Source organism: Rhipicephalus microplus, chromosome 4, assembly GCF_043290135.1.
Source record: "Rhipicephalus microplus isolate Deutch F79 chromosome 4, USDA_Rmic, whole genome shotgun sequence".
Lineage (NCBI taxonomy): Eukaryota > Metazoa > Arthropoda > Arachnida > Ixodida > Ixodidae > Rhipicephalus > Rhipicephalus microplus.
Genome location: NC_134703.1, coordinates 217,483,440 through 217,501,225, shown reverse-complemented (window position 1 = coordinate 217,501,225; position 17,786 = coordinate 217,483,440). Strand labels below are relative to the sequence as shown.

General features: G+C 45.0%; 1 protein-coding gene across 3 annotated transcripts in view; it reads right to left on the bottom strand.

Annotated features, from left to right (window-relative positions):
• LOC142814754 (uncharacterized) overlaps positions 1-17,786 on the bottom strand; it is a 208,763-nt gene that overhangs the window by 189,119 nt on the left and 1,858 nt on the right. Inside the window, exon 2 of one of the 3 annotated variants that reach the window (XM_075893999.1) lies at positions 7,685-7,779. The exons of the other annotated variants lie outside the window; for them this stretch is intronic. The gene's annotated coding sequence lies outside the window, so the exon portion shown is untranslated. The remainder of the gene's footprint in view (positions 1-7,684; positions 7,780-17,786) is intronic. 3 annotated transcript variants of the gene reach the window in all.

Sequence of the window (17,786 nt, the reverse complement as noted above, 5' to 3'; positions counted from 1 at the left end):
AACCGCTAGATCGTAGTTGCTACTGACTATTTAACGAGGTACTGCGAAACGAAAGCCCTACAACGAGGCACCGCCAATGAGATTGCGTATTTTTTCATCAACAACATCATTCTCCGTCATGGAGCGCCAACAGTTCTTATCACTGACCGTGGAACAGCCTTTACAGCCCAATTGATGCAAGACGTCACGAGGCTTGGTGGAACAGCTCATCGCAAAACGACCGCATACCATCCACAAACCAATGGTCTGACGGAGAGATTAAACAAGACGCTCACTGGCATGTTATCTATGTGCGTCGACCACGATCACAAAAACTGGGATGAAATTTTGCCATACGTAACGTTCGCTTACAACACTGTGGCTCAAGAGACTACGGGTTTCACTCCCTTCCGGTTGCTTCACGGTCGAGAAGCAATCACGATGCTGGATGCCATGCTCTTGCCTGACATGACCGATATTCCAACTGATGCGAACGACTGTCCGGCTCGCCGACGCGGCCCGCCAGCTTGCACTCGAGCGGATCCGAAGACAACAACGCATCGACTCGCAGAGGTACAACTCCCGTGATCGCCATGTTATTTACCAACCTGGTGATCTGGTGTGGCTGTGGATCCCCGTTCGCCAAAAGGGCCACTCGGAAAAGTTACTTCATCGCTACTTCGGTCCTTATAGAGTACTACGACGCCTCACAGATGTCAATTACGAAATTCTGCCGATCTCGATGTTCCCAGCAGGCCGACATAGTTCATGTGTCACGGATATGAGCCACACTACCCCCGAGCCACCTGACACTGCTTAATCATGCGTCTTTGTGCGTGTACGCGATTACTTTAACTTTTATTCGGCATTGGTCATCGGGGTGGTACTTTTTTTTCGAAGGGGGGGGGGGGTAATGCCACAGGCATGAAAAGAGGTTTAGCCATGCCAATGCGAGTATGTGACATGGTGTGAAAAAAGAAGAGGACTGTGGGTGTGCTCGTGCTCTAACGTTCGGTTCGGCTTGATGTCCAGTGCTGCTGCTGTAAACAGACGTTATGGTCGTTCTGTAATCACGTGACAATACATATATATATATATATATATATATATATATATATATATATATATATATATATAATATATATAATATATATAATATATATATATATATAATCACGTGACAATATATATATATATATATATATATATATATATATATATATATATATATAGTCTAGTAGATCCTCCGTGAGCGGTCACAACGTGGTTTATTTCGACGTTTCGGCCTAGAGTCTGGCCTTCATCAGGAATAAAGATACAGTTTGTCGGTGCTCAGCTTTATACAATCTCAAATCAGAGGGCAAGGAAAGAGGGAAAAAAAGGGAAAGAAAAAAAGAAAAGAAAAGGAAAGAAAAAAAAGAAAAAAGAGAAAAATAATATACGGTGGACGCCCCTGGGGTGCCCCCCTTTCCACTTTTCCCTCCACTTCCCCCCATCTCTCTCCCCCCTCTCCCCTTCACCTTTCTGATGTCAGCGGTCTGTGTATGTTTCCGTTCACTAGCGCATTCCTCCCGATCAGACGGTCCCTCCTGGCACTGGCGGTTCGGTGTGGGGCAAAAAAGAGCTTTTCAGGAAGTCCTAAGCCTTTAACTACTCGGGGTCCCGTAGACAATTCGTCGTAGAAGGACGGGGGCCGCGTATTGTGGCAGAGGCTGGTCAGCGGGCATTTTAGGAAGTTCTAAGCCTTTAACTACTCCGCGCCCTGTCAACATTTCGTCGTAAAAATAGGGGTGCCCCGTATTGCGGTAGGCTGTGCAAGCGCGTGCAATGCGAATTCCTGGCCCGCTTCTAAATTACGCGTGTCGTGGGGGCCTCCTGGCTTTGCACATGGTTGCTGCTGGGCATGTCGTGCATGGCACAATTGATTGGGTAGTAAAATAAAACAAAACAGACGACAGCTGCACTTAGGAAGAGTAGTTACACTTGGAATTGTTTTAGGTTGTCCAGTGCCATTCGCAGCTGCAGTGCCGTGAACTCAGTTACTATTTTCATTGTTGCCGTTATTGTTTTCTAATGCTTTAATTGCTGCAAGTGTACCAGGATTCTCATTTATTCCTCTATCGAGGGTGTTAAATCGGTGGATAAGGTATGACTCTCGTTGTTCACGTTCTCGATTTGATTTAAATCCCGTCTCTAAGAGCGTTACTGATAGTTTGTCGAACGCATGGTCGGGAAGATTGAGATGTTTTGATAGAGGTAGACTTGGGGCTGATTTCGCATGGGCTCTGTGATTATTGAAGCGAATCCTAAATGGTGTTTCTGTTTGTCCGATGTACTGCATACCACACACGTTGCATTCGAGTAGGTACACCACATTAGAGGAATCGCATGTTAGGTTTCCTCGTATGTTAATCGAAAACTTGGATTGCGTGCTGGTTGCTTTGTCTGTTTCTCGCATCGCCTTACATACAAGACATCGTGGCTTTGAGCAAGGGCGGCATGAATTATTGGGTGGTGATGTGTTAATTTGGGAGTGGACAAGGGTGTCTTTGAGGTTACGAGGTCGTCGGTAAACGACGCCTGGAGCGGATGGGAATGCGCGTTTCAGACGTTCACTTTGTTCCAGAATGTTGTAATGTCGTTTAAGGATTTTGTTTACATTGGGGAAGTTTGTGCTGTAAGTCAAGCAGAGGTTTGTTCGTTGTGGGTCTTCTCGTGGTGGTCGCTTCATAAGTAAGTCTTCACGCTTTAGTTTTTTCGCTTTTTGAACAGCGTCATTAATTACATGTGAGTGGTATTTTTGTTGCTCGAGCATAAGTTTTAGCCTCTGTGAGCTCGTGTCAAAGTCAGCGTCTCTAGAGCAGATTCGCTTAAACCGGTGAGCCTGGCTGTATGGAATACTGTTTTTACAGTGGCGTGGGTGATCGCTTTGGTAATGAAGGTATTGTTGTCGATCCGTTGGCTTGCGATATAGGGTTGTAGAGAGCTTCTCTTCTTCTATCGTTATGGTAACATCAAGAAAATTTACGGTAACTTGCGAGTATGTGTGTGTGAAGTGTATGTTCGGATGTACAGCATTGTAAGTGTCTATAAAGCTGAGAAGTTCGTCCTCGCTGTGGGTCCAAATGAGAAAGATGTCGTCTATGTATCTTCTGTATAACATTGGTTTCAAGGAACTTTGTGCAAGAAATTCAGATTCTAGCTTTCCCATAAATATGTTGGCATAATTAAGTGCCATTTTGGTGCCCATAGCGGTCCCGCTGATTTGTCGAAAATACTCTTGGTTAAACTCGAATGAATTTAATTCGAGAACCATCCTCGTCAATGTTGCAATAACAGAGAAATCTGGGGTGTTAGATTGTCTATGGTTTGTGTACATGTTTTGTAATGCAGCTATGCCGTCATCGTGAGGAATATTTGTATATAATGAAGAGACATCAAGAGTAACCAAGTACGAGTTTTTTGGCACACAGATACCCGCAATGTCTCGAAGAAAATGTGTGGTGTCTTTTATGTACGACGCGAGGGTGCATGGAATGTGGCTTATTAGTTTGTCCACGTACCCTGATATGGGTTCAGTTATTGTACCGATGCCTGATATGATTGGTCGACCTGGGTTACCGGGTTTATGAATTTTTGGGAGGATGTAGAAGCGACCTGGACGAGGGTATGCTGCTTGCATCAGTTTGTGGTCAGTGTTGGTTATCTTTTCTGCGTCCAACAGTTTCTTTAGTTCTGTTGATACGTTTGTACTCGTCTGTCGGATCACCTGGGAGGCGTTCGTAAAATCTTGAGTCGTCTAGTTGGCGGTATGCTTCTTGTAGGTAGTCGGTTGTATTAAGGACTACAATTGCTCCTCCTTTGTCAGCGGGTTTTATCGTTATGTCTGTCCTAGATGCCAAATTTTTCATACTTATTTTTTCAGATTTGGTCAAGTTTTCTCGGTTTCCTTTCTGTCTGTGGTATTCGTGTACTATATCTTTCTGTACTGCAGTGATATAAAGGTCCAAGCATTTGTCTCGATTACTGTTCGGTGTCCAATCATTTGATTTACGGCGGTGAATTGTTATATATATATATATATATATATATATATATATATATATATATATATATATATACTGTATACACTGTTGTGAGGTTTGTTAAGCCTAGACTGGGAAGACGTGAACGTCTTACCTCTGAATAGGGAGTGGGAGTGGGAGGCGTAAGCCACTTAGCCACGAAGGCACCTTGTTTATCATTCAAATGGCAAGCTATTTATACTTGCCACTTAGCGCTGGGGATGGGCATCGCAGGGTTAACTATCGTGTTTTCATTATTTCCAGTGAGATGGCGCAGTGAGCGCGCGTCCCGTAGGGTGCCTGAATGGTTTGACCTCGCCCGCCGCAGGCGAGGGAAAGCCATTCAGGCACCCTAGCGTCGCGCGACGCGGCGGCGCGCGCTCTCCATACCGCAGGTATAAATTGCCCCGAGAGCGCGCGAGCCTTCGATTATCTCGCGGTTGGGACAATTGTATGCCTTGGGATTTCATTCTGTTGTAGTTACTAAGTGAACAAAAGTCACTGCACTTGTCGCACAGTCTCCGTTTGCGAAAAGTGCGCGCCTTTCACACAGCGAAGTAACAAATGAGACGCTTATACGCGAATCGCGTTCACCTTAACCTAATACGTTTCGTGCGTGATTTGTGCGTGAGAAACGCCGGGAACGTTTCGATGTGCTTGACCTTGAGAAGTCGGTCGCGCCGCGTGTATTTCTCCGGCCATCCCAATCGCCGCGCTCTCAGCAAAACAAACGAGGACCGCCTCGCGTGCTCGGCTACCACTGCAGGGCGCAGTGAGGGAGGGTTCCGGCGGTCGCGGAGAGCATGGCATACAGCAGAGCACAGGGGAGTCCAGCGTGTGCATGTTTTTTTTATCTTTTTTCTGCCTACGAAAATCACCGCCATCATTTTCTGGCTGAACCGAAGAAAAATAGTTTTTTTCTCTGTTACTGACGTTATTTTGGTCCAATTTACAAAGAGGGGAATGACAACTGCTGCAGTTTTATGATAGGTAACAGTAACAAGGTATCAGGTCGTCTGTGGCTGTATTAGTTTTTCTCATTACAGTACGTTTTGTCTTGGTGCTAGACCCCTCGGTTAGAAAAATATTCTTGTTCGTTTTCTTGTTCCCACGGCTCCAATAACAGCGGGTGACGAAAAACAGCCGTTGTGCTCGACCAGCTCGAAGTACACAGTTTTCCCATAGTGCTTCACGCACCCGCAGGGGGCTCTGGCATTGCTTGAATATGGTCTACACATTATGGACAGCCATCAGCAGACCAGCAGCCCTCCGGTGACCTGTTTGCAGAACAGGGGACCCTACTTTATCCTATCGACCAGTACATGTGTGCGTACAAATGCTGTTATATAGAAATTCCACAGCTACTCCATTTTGTAACCCCATCCCTTTTTTTGTTTGTTCCGAATGGCCTTTTGTAGACGGAAGGTGTGCCGATGACAGGTGGTTCACGGCCTTGGCGATTAGTCCCGTTTCGCAGAAGATAAAAAAAGCAAAAATAAGAATGAGAGAGAGAGAAGAGCTGCTTGTTCATTTAGAACTGCGCTTTATCGGTGTAATAAAAATCACCATAAATGGAACGTTTGTCACGGCGTGCAAATACTGCAGGAAATTACCTCGGTGGTGACGTGGTGCCGGCGTAAAACGAATGATAAATGCCACTGCCCGATTGCCACTGCATTTTTGAGAGTCACGGATATTTATAAGCAACATAACGGAGGCGATATTCGGTGGTACATGCGAAGCTTTCATTGAAAGGCTGCAGTGTTGAGTGCAAACAAAATTGAAGAACTTCAAAAAAGAAACAGATGACGCTTCAGGTACCCGTGAAAGTGAACATAGTACTTACGCGAGTGAACGTGCACAAATTTTTCTAATGCGAAGAAAAAGTTGCCTAATTCTCAGTGCCATGCAATGCTATCACGATTTTGTATGAGAGCATCAAAAACCGGAAATCAACTAGCGTGCAGTTGCACTACTGGCCATGTAATAGATTCACCAAATGACATGCCAATGCCAGGAAAGAAGTGCAAATTTAGGGGCTTGTTTCTTTTGCTATACATCATGTACAGCATACCGTTCGCTTGTGGTTGAGTATGCATAATACAGGGGGGACGGCTCAAAGATCATGAAACATCCACACATCAGCGGTAGCACCGGCTCGATTGCAAAGTGTACGGTTGCTGGCCCGTTTCATTGCGATAGCAATCATATGGACACTCTGGGATGAATTTCGCCGCCGGCATCGACGTGGATGTCAGCGTCGATGTCGTGCACCGTATCTAGATACGTATATATATTTATATATATATATATATATATATATATATATATATATATATATATATATATATATATATATATATATATGAAAACTCAAGAGAAACAAATCCCAAAAAGAAGACTCCAGCGCGCGGAATCGAGCGTAGGACCTTCCCGTCGTGAATGCGAGGCGTTAACCACTGAGCCACTGAAGCGTACCTCTTTATGCGTACAAACAGCAAGCTATTTATATCTACCACTTACCGCTGTTGGCGGGCATCTCGGGGAGAAACTATCGTGTTTTCACCATTATCAGCAAGATTGCGCAGTGAGCGCGTGGTGGCTCTCAACTGTCACGCGTACTTTGGCCCGCGTAGAGAATAAGGAGGTGTACGCTCAATCACGCGCCCTTGTTTTGCAGTGAGGAGAATCGTACGTCTTCGCTAGCCTTTGAGTTTCGGGGGAACGATTCTGTTGTAGTTACCGGGCGCACAAAGGTCACTGCAATCGTTGCACAGCCTCCGCTTGCAAAAAGGGTGCACTTTTATGACACAGAGAAGTGAAAACTGAAACGCCTATTCGCGTTCATCTGTACCTGTGATTACATTTCGAGCGTAATTTGTGGGTGATCACCACGAGGCACGTTTCGATTTGCTTGCCATTCTGCGCGTGACCTTCCAATTTGTTCATATCACGTTCATTGCTTCGCCTTTGCGACAAAGCTGTACCTTTTTTAAAATGATACCCAGCTACGAAATAAATGCAAGGGGGAACTGATCGAAGCATATCAAATGCCACGAAAAGCGAGAGGGAACCGAAACACATAAAATGCAAAGAAAAAACATGGTCGTAATCATGCCCCTTCCATATCATTATCTTGAAAAGAGGCTGAACTTTGTTAGAGAAGTGCAATTAAAATATATTATGGTATGCGTTTACGTCTTTATGGTTTTTACGGCGCATTAACGTGTTGGTGATTATAATTATTGTCGAATGGACTCATACTCAGCGTTTTTATATGCACCAGCTGCAGCATGTGCAGCAGCGCATGTGCGTCTTGGTTTTCCTGTTGCTTCTTCTAGCCGTGTTGCCCCGCCGCGGTGGTCTAGTGGCTAAGGTACTCGGCTGCTGACCCGCAGGTCGCGGGTTCGATTCCCGGCTGCGGCGGCTGCATTTCCGATGGAGGCGGAAATGTTGTAGGCCCGTGTACTCAGATTTGGGTGCACGTTAAAGAACCCCAGGTGGTCAAAATTTCTGGAGCCCTCGACTACGGCGTCTCTCATAATCAAATGGTGGTTTTGGGACGTTAAACCCCACAAATCATTCAATCAAATCTAGCTGTGTTGCTTCATTGAGCTTCATCGAGATGTTTCTAGTCTCACCTTGTGTGTTCGTGGATCCTGCTGGGTGGGCGTCTCTTTCAAGGAAGGGTTCGTTGTTCTTTCAAACGATATGCCACACGCTTCGTGCCATGAATCTTGAGACACACATGCAACCATGATGCCAAATAAAAGAACAAATTGTGCTGCTCATTTGTCGAAGCAACAAACACACATTCAGTTCAATTCAACGTAGCCACGTACCACGCTGACATGATGCTATGCAAATGCGTGTTCGATTCCGGCCGCGCGTTTCACAACCATATGCTGGAGAACGCGCGAAAGAGAGGAGAGACGCCCATGTCGTCTGCTACGGCGCTCAGTGGCAGCGGCTACCACTAACGTTAATTCTCGCGTTCAGTTAGAGTCTTTGCTGTTTTTTTTTTTTTGCGGTTGCCGTGCCAGCAGCCACGGCCACCGTGGACTCGCTGGTAGCGCCGGTACTGAGAGCTGCTATGTGTGTGGTGTATTTTGTGAATCAGATTGCTTTTGCGTTGTTTCTGAACTACTGACACCTTAAGTAAACAGTCTCGGGCAAACTGTGTTGGAGGTGTACTGAGAGCAGCTGTGTGGTGTGAATCGGATTGCGTTTGTGTTTATTTATTTATTTATTTATTTATTTACTTTAACATACTGCAGCCCCTCTTGGGGCTATAGCAGGAGTGGGTACATCGCACAAAACCGTGCATCGAACAAGTTCAATAATGAAAAAAAAAGCAAAAAGAAAGAAAGAAAACACAGTAACGACGAAACCAGGTGCTAGAAAGTCAACATAGAAGGAAGTGTACAGTTTTAGCGGCAGGGTAAAGGGTTACATAAGATCGACCTAGTATACACATCTAAGTACAAAAGTGCACTCGTACAAAGGGGGAAAGGAAACAAAGCGGTATATGTACGTAGTTTACAATAGTTGTATTTTAGAAGGAAATGTAAGCAAGTCAAGAGAGCGCACGTGGCCAGGCAACAAATTCCAACGCTCAATTGTTCGCGGAAAAAAGCTATATTTGAACGTCTCTGTGCGGGAATGATACGGGGAAACGTTAAGGGTGTGATTGCTTCTGGTCTGAATGGGGCTTGCACATGTGACATATTTGTTCGATGACAGGTGATATGAACAGTGAATGATGCGGTGAAAAAAAGGTTAGTGATTCAATTTCACGACGGGTAGCTAAGGTGGTTAGCTGTAGAGATAAGAGGGCTGTGGTTGGTGAAAAAGCGCAGTCATACCTGCGACAGATGAATCGGATGGCTTTCTTTTGAACGGCTTCAATTTTGTTAATTTCGCCTTTTCGGTAAGGGTTCCACACGGAGCATGCGTAGTCGAGTGTCGGTCGGATTAGTGTTTTATACATCAGGAGTTTGGTGTCTTTCGGTGCTTGGCTGAGTGTGCGCCGAAGATAACCCAGTTTCTTAAGTGACTTTGTGCATACATATTCGATGTGTTTCGACCAGGATAGGTTACTTGTGAAAATAATGCCAAGATACTTATATTCTGTAACTCTTTGGAGGTTTATGTCAGCGGATGAGTACGTGAAATTAGAGAGGGAACGTTTGTAAGTAAAAGACATGGATACTGTTTTGCGGAAATTTACGGACATCTGCCACGTTTTACACCATGCGCAAAACCTAGAAAACGACTCGTTTAATTTTTGGTGACACTGCGGTGTGCTAATGGTAATAGAGCGGTTGACTGGGCTAGTTGGTATGGCATACTTGGGTTTTAGCAGCGCGAAAAATGCACAAAAGACAAGAAAGGGACGAGACAAGCACTGACTTCCAACTGAACTTTTATTGACGAGAAGACCGTTAATATGCAATGGAGCACAAAGAGTGAAAAAATGACGTATTTTAAGATACAAATTATCAACTAACGCCATGCCTGCTGCGCCTACCCTCGCACCTCAAGAAACATATCTCTTTATCTGAAAGAGCAACTGAAGGCTTGCTTACGCATGCGCCGCTTTCAAGCTCCATTTGAGCAGCCTCATAAATTAAACGCACGTTTTCCTCTTTAATCTTGCATAGAACTGTTGTTTTTTCAAACAGCGGAGTGCACCCACACGTGCTCACGTGTTGCGCTAAGAAGCCATCTTTTCCGCCACGAACATTATTGGCATGTTCCCGTAAGCGATCGTTAAGGCATCTGCCCGTCTGGCCCACATAACATGCACCGCAAGAAAAAGGGGTCCTGTAAACGACGCCTAGCGCGCAGTCCACAAACTGCGTTCTGTGCCTCACCATACACCGTTTTCTCATACTCTTTACGGGGCAGGTCCTGTTTGTCAACTGGGACAACTTATCAGGGGCACTGAAGACCACTTTCACATTGAGGCGCTGTCCTATTTTCTTTAGGCGGTGTGACACAGAATGCATGTACGGAATAACCGCTACCTTTTCCCTCTTCTCCGCTGTGGTGCCATCACTGTTGCAAACAGTGCCCAATCGTTTCCTTTTTCTGTGCATTGCCTCCGCCACGGAAATGAGCAAAGTGCGAGGGTACCCTTCTCTTTCTAGGCGCTCCGACTGTGCCAAGAGACTAGCTTCTAAGACGTGGTGACACGACCTCTCTAAGGCATTGTGAAAACATGATTGAACAATGCCTCTCTTTACTAATTTGCTATGCGCAGACGAGAACGGAAGAACAGGCTTCTGCGAGCGAGGCTCGTAACACCAGCACGTGTGGTTCTCCGAAAAAGAAATCTTTAGGTCAAGAAAGCGGATGCTATCCCTTTCCGGCATCTCGTGCGTCACCACTAGTGGAAAGAGTGCAAGAGCATTGTCTTACCTCATAGACAATGCTCTTTGTGTTGTACCTTCGGACAAAGAGGGAGGGTTTGCTGTGTTACCGAGAGGCCTGTACTTTGAAAAGGCCCACCAAGCAATTTCGTCCGTCTTTCGGGTGTGCGAAGGCATTAATCTCGCTAAAATCAGATCGAGGGCGAAGAATCTGTGCTCAGAGTTAGATTTGCCGGTTCTGGCGCGAGAAATCGGCAAAAGAGACAAGTTGTCCTTGAATATGTTTTTCACAACCAAGACTCACAAAGAAGGAGCACCTTTCCGCACAATCGTTTCGGAAAGGAATTCTTGGCAGTATGAACTAGGGCGGTTTTTGCAAGATAAGTTGAAATTGTTCCCTGTAGAAGACCCCTTCAGAATATTCAACTCTGGAGAAGTCGTCAACTTTCTAAAGCAGCATCCAGGCGCGAGGTTTAGAGCTTTTTCGATTGACATAAAAGACCTTTATTATTCCCTTCCGCGCGAAGGTTTGTTAGCATGCATTGATGAATGCATTGACAGTATCGGCGCGGTGCCATTTCAGAACACCACGGGTATTTCGTCCAAAGGTTTCTTAGAACTTTTATCTTTGTACATCACATCAACGTTTGTAGAATGGAACGGAAAAACATATATACAGAAAGAAGGTGTCTCAATAGGATCGTCCATAGCTCCTTTTCTAAGTGACTTGCTATTAGCCAAATTTGATAGGGCATTGAATGTGAAGCTTGGTGAACTATCTGTAGTAAAGACCTTTCGGTATGTGGATGATTATCTGTTAATTTTGAGGTGTGATTTAGAGACCTTTCATTCCAAGGTCATGCAGGTGTTGCAAATCTTTCGCGAATGCCTCTTTCCACTAGTGGTGACGCACGAGATGCCGGAAAGGGATAGCATCCGCTTTCTTGACCTAAAGATTTCTTTTTCGGAGAACCACACGTGCTGGTGTTACGAGCCTCGCTCGCAGAAGCCTGTTCTTCCGTTCTCGTCTGCGCATAGCAAATTAGTAAAGAGAGGCATTGTTCAATCATGTTTTCACAATGCCTTAGAGAGGTCGTGTCACCACGTCTTAGAAGCTAGTCTCTTGGCACAGTCGGAGCGCCTAGAAAGAGAAGGGTACCCTCGCACTTTGCTCATTTCCGTGGCGGAGGCAATGCACAGAAAAAGGAAACGATTGGGCACTGTTTGCAACAGTGATGGCACCACAGCGGAGAAGAGGGAAAAGGTAGCGGTTATTCCGTACATGCATTCTGTGTCACACCGCCTAAAGAAAATAGGACAGCGCCTCAATGTGAAAGTGGTCTTCAGTGCCCCTGATAAGTTGTCCCAGTTGACAAACAGGACCTGCCCCGTAAAGAGTATGAGAAAACGGTGTATGGTGAGGCACAGAACGCAGTTTGTGGACTGCGCGCTAGGCGTCGTTTACAGGACCCCTTTTTCTTGCGGTGCATGTTATGTGGGCCAGACGGGCAGATGCCTTAACGATCGCTTACGGGAACATGCCAATAATGTTCGTGGCGGAAAAGATGGCTTCTTAGCGCAACACGTGAGCACGTGTGGGTGCACTCCGCTGTTTGAAAAAACAACAGTTCTATGCAAGATTAAAGAGGAAAACGTGCGTTTAATTTATGAGGCTGCTCAAATGGAGCTTGAAAGCGGCGCATGCGTAAGCAAGCCTTCAGTTGCTCTTTCAGATAAAGAGATATGTTTCTTGAGGTGCGAGGGTAGGCGCAGCAGGCATGGCGTTAGTTGATAATTTGTATCTTAAAATACGTCATTTTTTCACTCTTTGTGCTCCATTGCATATTAACGGTCTTCTCGTCAATAAAAGTTCAGTTGGAAGTCAGTGCTTGTCTCGTCCCTTTCTTGTCTTTTGTGCATTTTTCGCGCTGCTAAAACCCAAGTGTGCTAATGGTGTCGTATAGTACGCAATCGTCCGCATAAATACGGATTTTATAATTGATGTTGCCAGGCAGGTCGTTTATGTAGATCAGAAATAGCAGTGGTCCAAGGACCGAGCCCTGGCAAACTCCAGAAGTTACGTTAGATTTATTGGATACGGAACCATTAAATTCTACGAATTGCGCGCGATCTGAAAGAAAGTTTTCTATCCACTTGACCAAGACAGGGTTGTTTAATATGGCAGTTAGTTTGCATATCAGCTTAGTGTGAGATACCGTGTCGAATGCTTTGGAAAAATTGATGAAAATAGCGTCGACCTGCTCTCCGGAATCAAGTGAACAAGAAATGTCGTGAACGAATTCTGTTAATTGCGTAACCGTGCTGAAACCACTCCTGAATCCATGCTGAAACTGAGATAATAGGTTGTGTTGTTCTAAATGCTCCATGATGTGCTTATAAATTATATGCTCCAGTAGTTTACAAGAGTAGGAAGTCAGTGATATTGGTCTATAGTTAGTAATAATATGCTTTTCTCCGGACTTAAATAACGCAATTACTTTTGCCAGTTTCCATGAGCTAGGCACTATGCCAGTTTCAAGGGATTTCTGAAATATGACAGTAAGATATTTGGAAGCCCAATCGGAATAACGGACCAAAAACGCATTGGGAATGTCGTGCGGGCCTTTGCATTTCTTAGTGTTTAAGTTTATATTAGGTTGAGAACCCCCTCTTCTCTAATAATAATGTCCGGTATTGATAAGAATGAGCTTGTACTATGAAAAAGAGGAACTTCAAGGTCGTCGCGAGTGAAAACAGACTCAAAAAACCTATTGAAAGCTTCGGAAATTTCCGCAGGATCATTGGTTGTTTCATTGCCAATGGAAAATGACGCTGATGCGGCATCGCGGGGCAATATTGATGACCAAAACTTGCGTGGGTTATTGGATAACAGGTTCGGTAGTTCCATTCGAAAGAAATGGTTTTTGCGGCGTTTATTTTGACCCGGAGTTCTTCCTTTGCCTGAAGAAATCTACAGTGATCATAAGAGGAACAGCGTGACCTCGCCTGCCTCATCCTACGTACCCGACGTGAAAGATGGAAGATGTCACGGTTCATCCAGGGAACATTAGTATTTTTCTTTTTTGTTTTGATCGGTACAAATTCCAGAGTGCAAGTTTTCACCAACTGTTCAAAGAAACCAACTAAAGCATCAACATCGTTGCGTGTGGCGAGTGCTAAAAATTGTTCAAATTTATCGGCTAAACAGTCGAGAACGGAAACGTCATCAGCGCGGTTAAAATCGTGAAAGGAAGTGACCACGAAATGCCGTTTCGCAATCGAACACTGCAAGGAAACTAGCACTGCCTTGTGATCCGAGATAGCGTCGATAATCTCGCATTTACACACGGTATGTAACATATTTGAACTTACAAATACCAAGTCAAGGAGTGCATTATGCCGGGTGTAGCCAGTTACGATCTGGGTATAAGCCCGAAGGATAACGAAAAATTTATAAGCTCACCACAAATATGGGAGTCGCGGCCGCTGTGAGTCAAGGAAGGCCAGTCAACTCCAGGGGCGTTAAAATCCCCCATAAGAACAAGATGCTTGGTGCCGAAGTTGTGTGCGTTTGCGAACTCGTTAAGAGTGTGAAACATATCAAGGGAGGAATCCGGGGGGCGGTATATGACACCAATTACAATCTGAAGTTTGTCGATGTGAAGTTTGCACCATATTGATTCAATGCCAGAAGGACTAGGCAGGACTGAGAACCGTAAGTCCGACCGAAAGAGCAAGGCTACACCGCCGCCTCGGCCGATTCGTCGATCGACACGAACCATGACATATCCGGGTGGTGTAAATTCAAAGTCATATATAGCCTCGTGGAGCCACGTTTCAGTTATACCAATGATGTGTGGGGAATATGTCGAAACTAGAGAAAGGAAGTCGGGGAATTTGCGTGTTATGCTTCTTGCGTTAAGGTTAATAATAGTTAGTTTGGGTGCAGAGCTACGGGGAAGTCAACACTGAGTTCCACGGACGAGCAGCGCACTAGAACTACCGGAAGTATTCAGGGGCGGCGATAAGCTCTGTGAAGTAACTCTCGGGCAAGTCCCAGGTTTATTTGTAGCACGGCTATGGTAACTAGAGGCCACAACTAGAACATTCGATGCGTCGTTCCAGTTGTAGCGAACGTTGTCGATAAATACATGGTCATACACTATTTTAACTGAGGAGCCATTATTGCGGAAAGTGTAGGTCGCGTCCCATAACTTCTTGCGGATAGATCGCACTCTAAAAGAGTAATCTTCTGAAATGCTGAAATCGGAGCCTTTAAGATGTTTGGCTTTCTTCAAGAGAGCCATCTTGTCGTTAAAATTTAGGAGTTTCAATATGATCGGACGTGCCAGCCTTTCACGCGGTTTGCCTAATCTATGTAGGTTGTTTCCGAACTACTGATACAGTAAGTAAACAGTCTCGGGCAAATTGCTTTGACAGACTGCACACAAGACGTATTTGTTTGTCGCAGCGTCACTAGCATCAGGGCTCGCTTTTTCCCGTCGATCCCGCAGCGTGTTCGTCACGGCTCTTGAACGCATGTCAAGTTTTAATTCGGTCGGCTCATTACGCTGTTGCAGATACGGCCGTTTGTCACCATTCATGCATTGACCAATTTCGAGGCTACCGACGGTATCGCCTACACAATCGATGCATATCTTTAGTAATTGCTAGTTTAAACTATCAAGTGCTCATAACACGCCCCAGTCGGTTTTTTACCTGTGGCGAGAGCGGCGCAAAACGTGAAACAGTTGTTCAATCACTGAGCATGTCCTGATTTAAAACAAACTGCCTAGTTACTTAACATTGCAGGGTCGGTTAGTAACGCCTGGAACAGATTTGCGGACTTTTTGCAGCAGTCATTCTCCAAAATACTGCACGTGTATAACTTGCAGGAGACCGTGGGTAATGTTTGAAGCAAAATCAGGGACATATGAGGTAGTTGCTGAGCAAAACAAAAACTAGATTTGACAACGTGTGCGTGGCTTCCAACTGTATCACTGTCATGTACCGAGCAGCTTACTGCAATGACGAATAGAGAAAAAAAGATACATCACAGGCAGATGGCGCAAAAACACTCAATGTCGGTTAAGGGTGGCTTTAGCTTTCAATTATTTTCTGCAAAAGTATGTTCGTTTATGCGAGATGTTTTATTTGTATTACTTCCCAAGGCCTGAGGGCATTACAGGAGAGAATCGAAAATTCAATCCACACAAATAAAGTAAGTATTAGTAATTTCTAACTTTACAGTGTTACCTATATGGTTGCGTGCTTCAGGGAGGATCAGGTGTTCTATTATAAGTAAACAAGAACTAATGGACAGAGAAAGTAAAAATCCTGTAAATAATATCATCAAGTTCCTCTTGTCGCAGCATTTTTTTTATTTTTCATTGCAACCAACTCACTTTATTATTTCTACGCTTCCACAATAAGCCTTCGCTGTGAGCCTTTCTTTCTGCTTTCATGTGGATGGCTTCAGACAGGCAACACGCATATTCACAATAGGTTCCCGGCAGTTTTTCTTAACTCTGGGACCTGCTAATGTGATATTTTTGCAATATAGATCTTCTATAACAGTTTTAATAAACTTGACATTTATTGACTTGAACACGCTGCGCTCAAGTGTAAGCAGTGTTTTCAGAAACAGAATTAAAAAGTTCACCTTCATTATCGAACTGAACTGGGCCGGTTGGTAAGTACATTACAAAATGTTGGATTTAGACAAGTCATACCGATCTGTTTAAAACTTGCAAGTACGACCAAGCACTGAAAACTGCTCAAAACATGAACGGCAGCGTATGGCTGTTAGGTGCGGCCGTTAGAACGGGGATTAAAACTACAACCAGGGTGGCTAATACCAGAGTCCTTCAATTTTACTGGTCACGAAACTGCTCCGTAACTCAATGGGAGAGCTTCATATGATGCGTTGGGTTGCCGCGCGGTGGCGCCACCATCTCACTGAGGGGATTCGTCGGGCTGGTGGGGCGGCGTTGCGCTGGCTCGAACGACGCTGTGAGTTGTTTGCTTTGTGTGGGAAACGTGCATATCGTGCTGTTGTGATGCGGCGTTAGTGCCGTGACTATGCCGAACACGTGTTGTGTCCCGGGATGTCGTTCCGGGTACAAGGGTAGAACAGAAAAAGTTTCCTTGTTCTGTTTATCCAGCGACGGCGTGCTGCGCGAGAAACGGAAGCGCTTTTTTCCAAAGCAAGAAACGGGTGACGTTTCCTTCGACTCTAAGTATGTGAGAGTGTGCGAGAAGCATTTCGATGACAGCAACATCGTCCGCGCAGATGAATTTGTGGTGAATGGCGAAAAAGTGTCACTTCCGCGCGACAAGCTCTTCTAAAGCCTTGTGCCATTCCAAGGAAGTTTGATGGCTTGCCAGCGTATTTGACGAAGCCGAAGCAGCGGTCACGGACCCTGACAAGAAGGTCCCCAGCGAAGCGACGTCGTGAGTCGCCCTCATGTGCCCGTAAAACAGAAGTTCACGCCAAACCAGGCACATCGGGTGCCACGTCGTGTGATGAAGGTGAGTTTACGTCCAATGTTGTTTTAACTTTCTTGCCCGTGCAGTGATTATATCGGTGAAATTTCGAAGGAGTGTGTGAGCTGAAAATGCGCTATTTGAAACGATTTTCGAAATTGTTTTGCAGATCTTGCACTGCCCACGGATCTTGTCGGCGAGGGGCCAACGCGCACTTCGGACTCGGCGTGCCAGACAGATGAATTTACCAGCCCTCTCGCCGAGGTTAAACTGGTGAAGTGCCAACTGAAGCGCCCGTTTGCTCTTTTTTTTTTGTACGTCGCGTCGGGCAATATTGTTTATATTGGAAAGGTTGTCACCTTGTCACTAACTTGATTTCTTGTTTGCTCGAAAATATTCTCGACCGTATTTTCATGGATCGAAAATTAATGACGTCCCGAGAGCAATTCATGCATAGCAAATGCCGCGTGACTCACTTTATCGATGTCTTCTGTGCAGGCCACGCTGCGGACTGCTTTTTTGACGTTTGCGTTTCCTTCTAGTCTTTTGCAGAGCATGAGTTCGCTTTAATAAACTTCATTCAGTAGAACTTACCGTTTGTCTTTGTTGCGTGGCAATATTCTGTTTCGTCCGTGTGCTACACATCAAAGCGCAAACAATAAATTTTTGTACGCTGCACCACGCTCTTTTTTCTCCCTTCATAATATTGAAATTTATTTTTGTTGCGTGTGATAAAAGTTTGCGCTTCCTTTTTTGCAAGGATTGAAAAGCGGGTTCGCGGAAAGACACACAGTGCAACATGCATCATTTTGTATTTTGATCCTTTCCCTTTATGCAGCGCTTTTAAATGTTACTGTACCACCTCATCAAAAAGAGAATATTA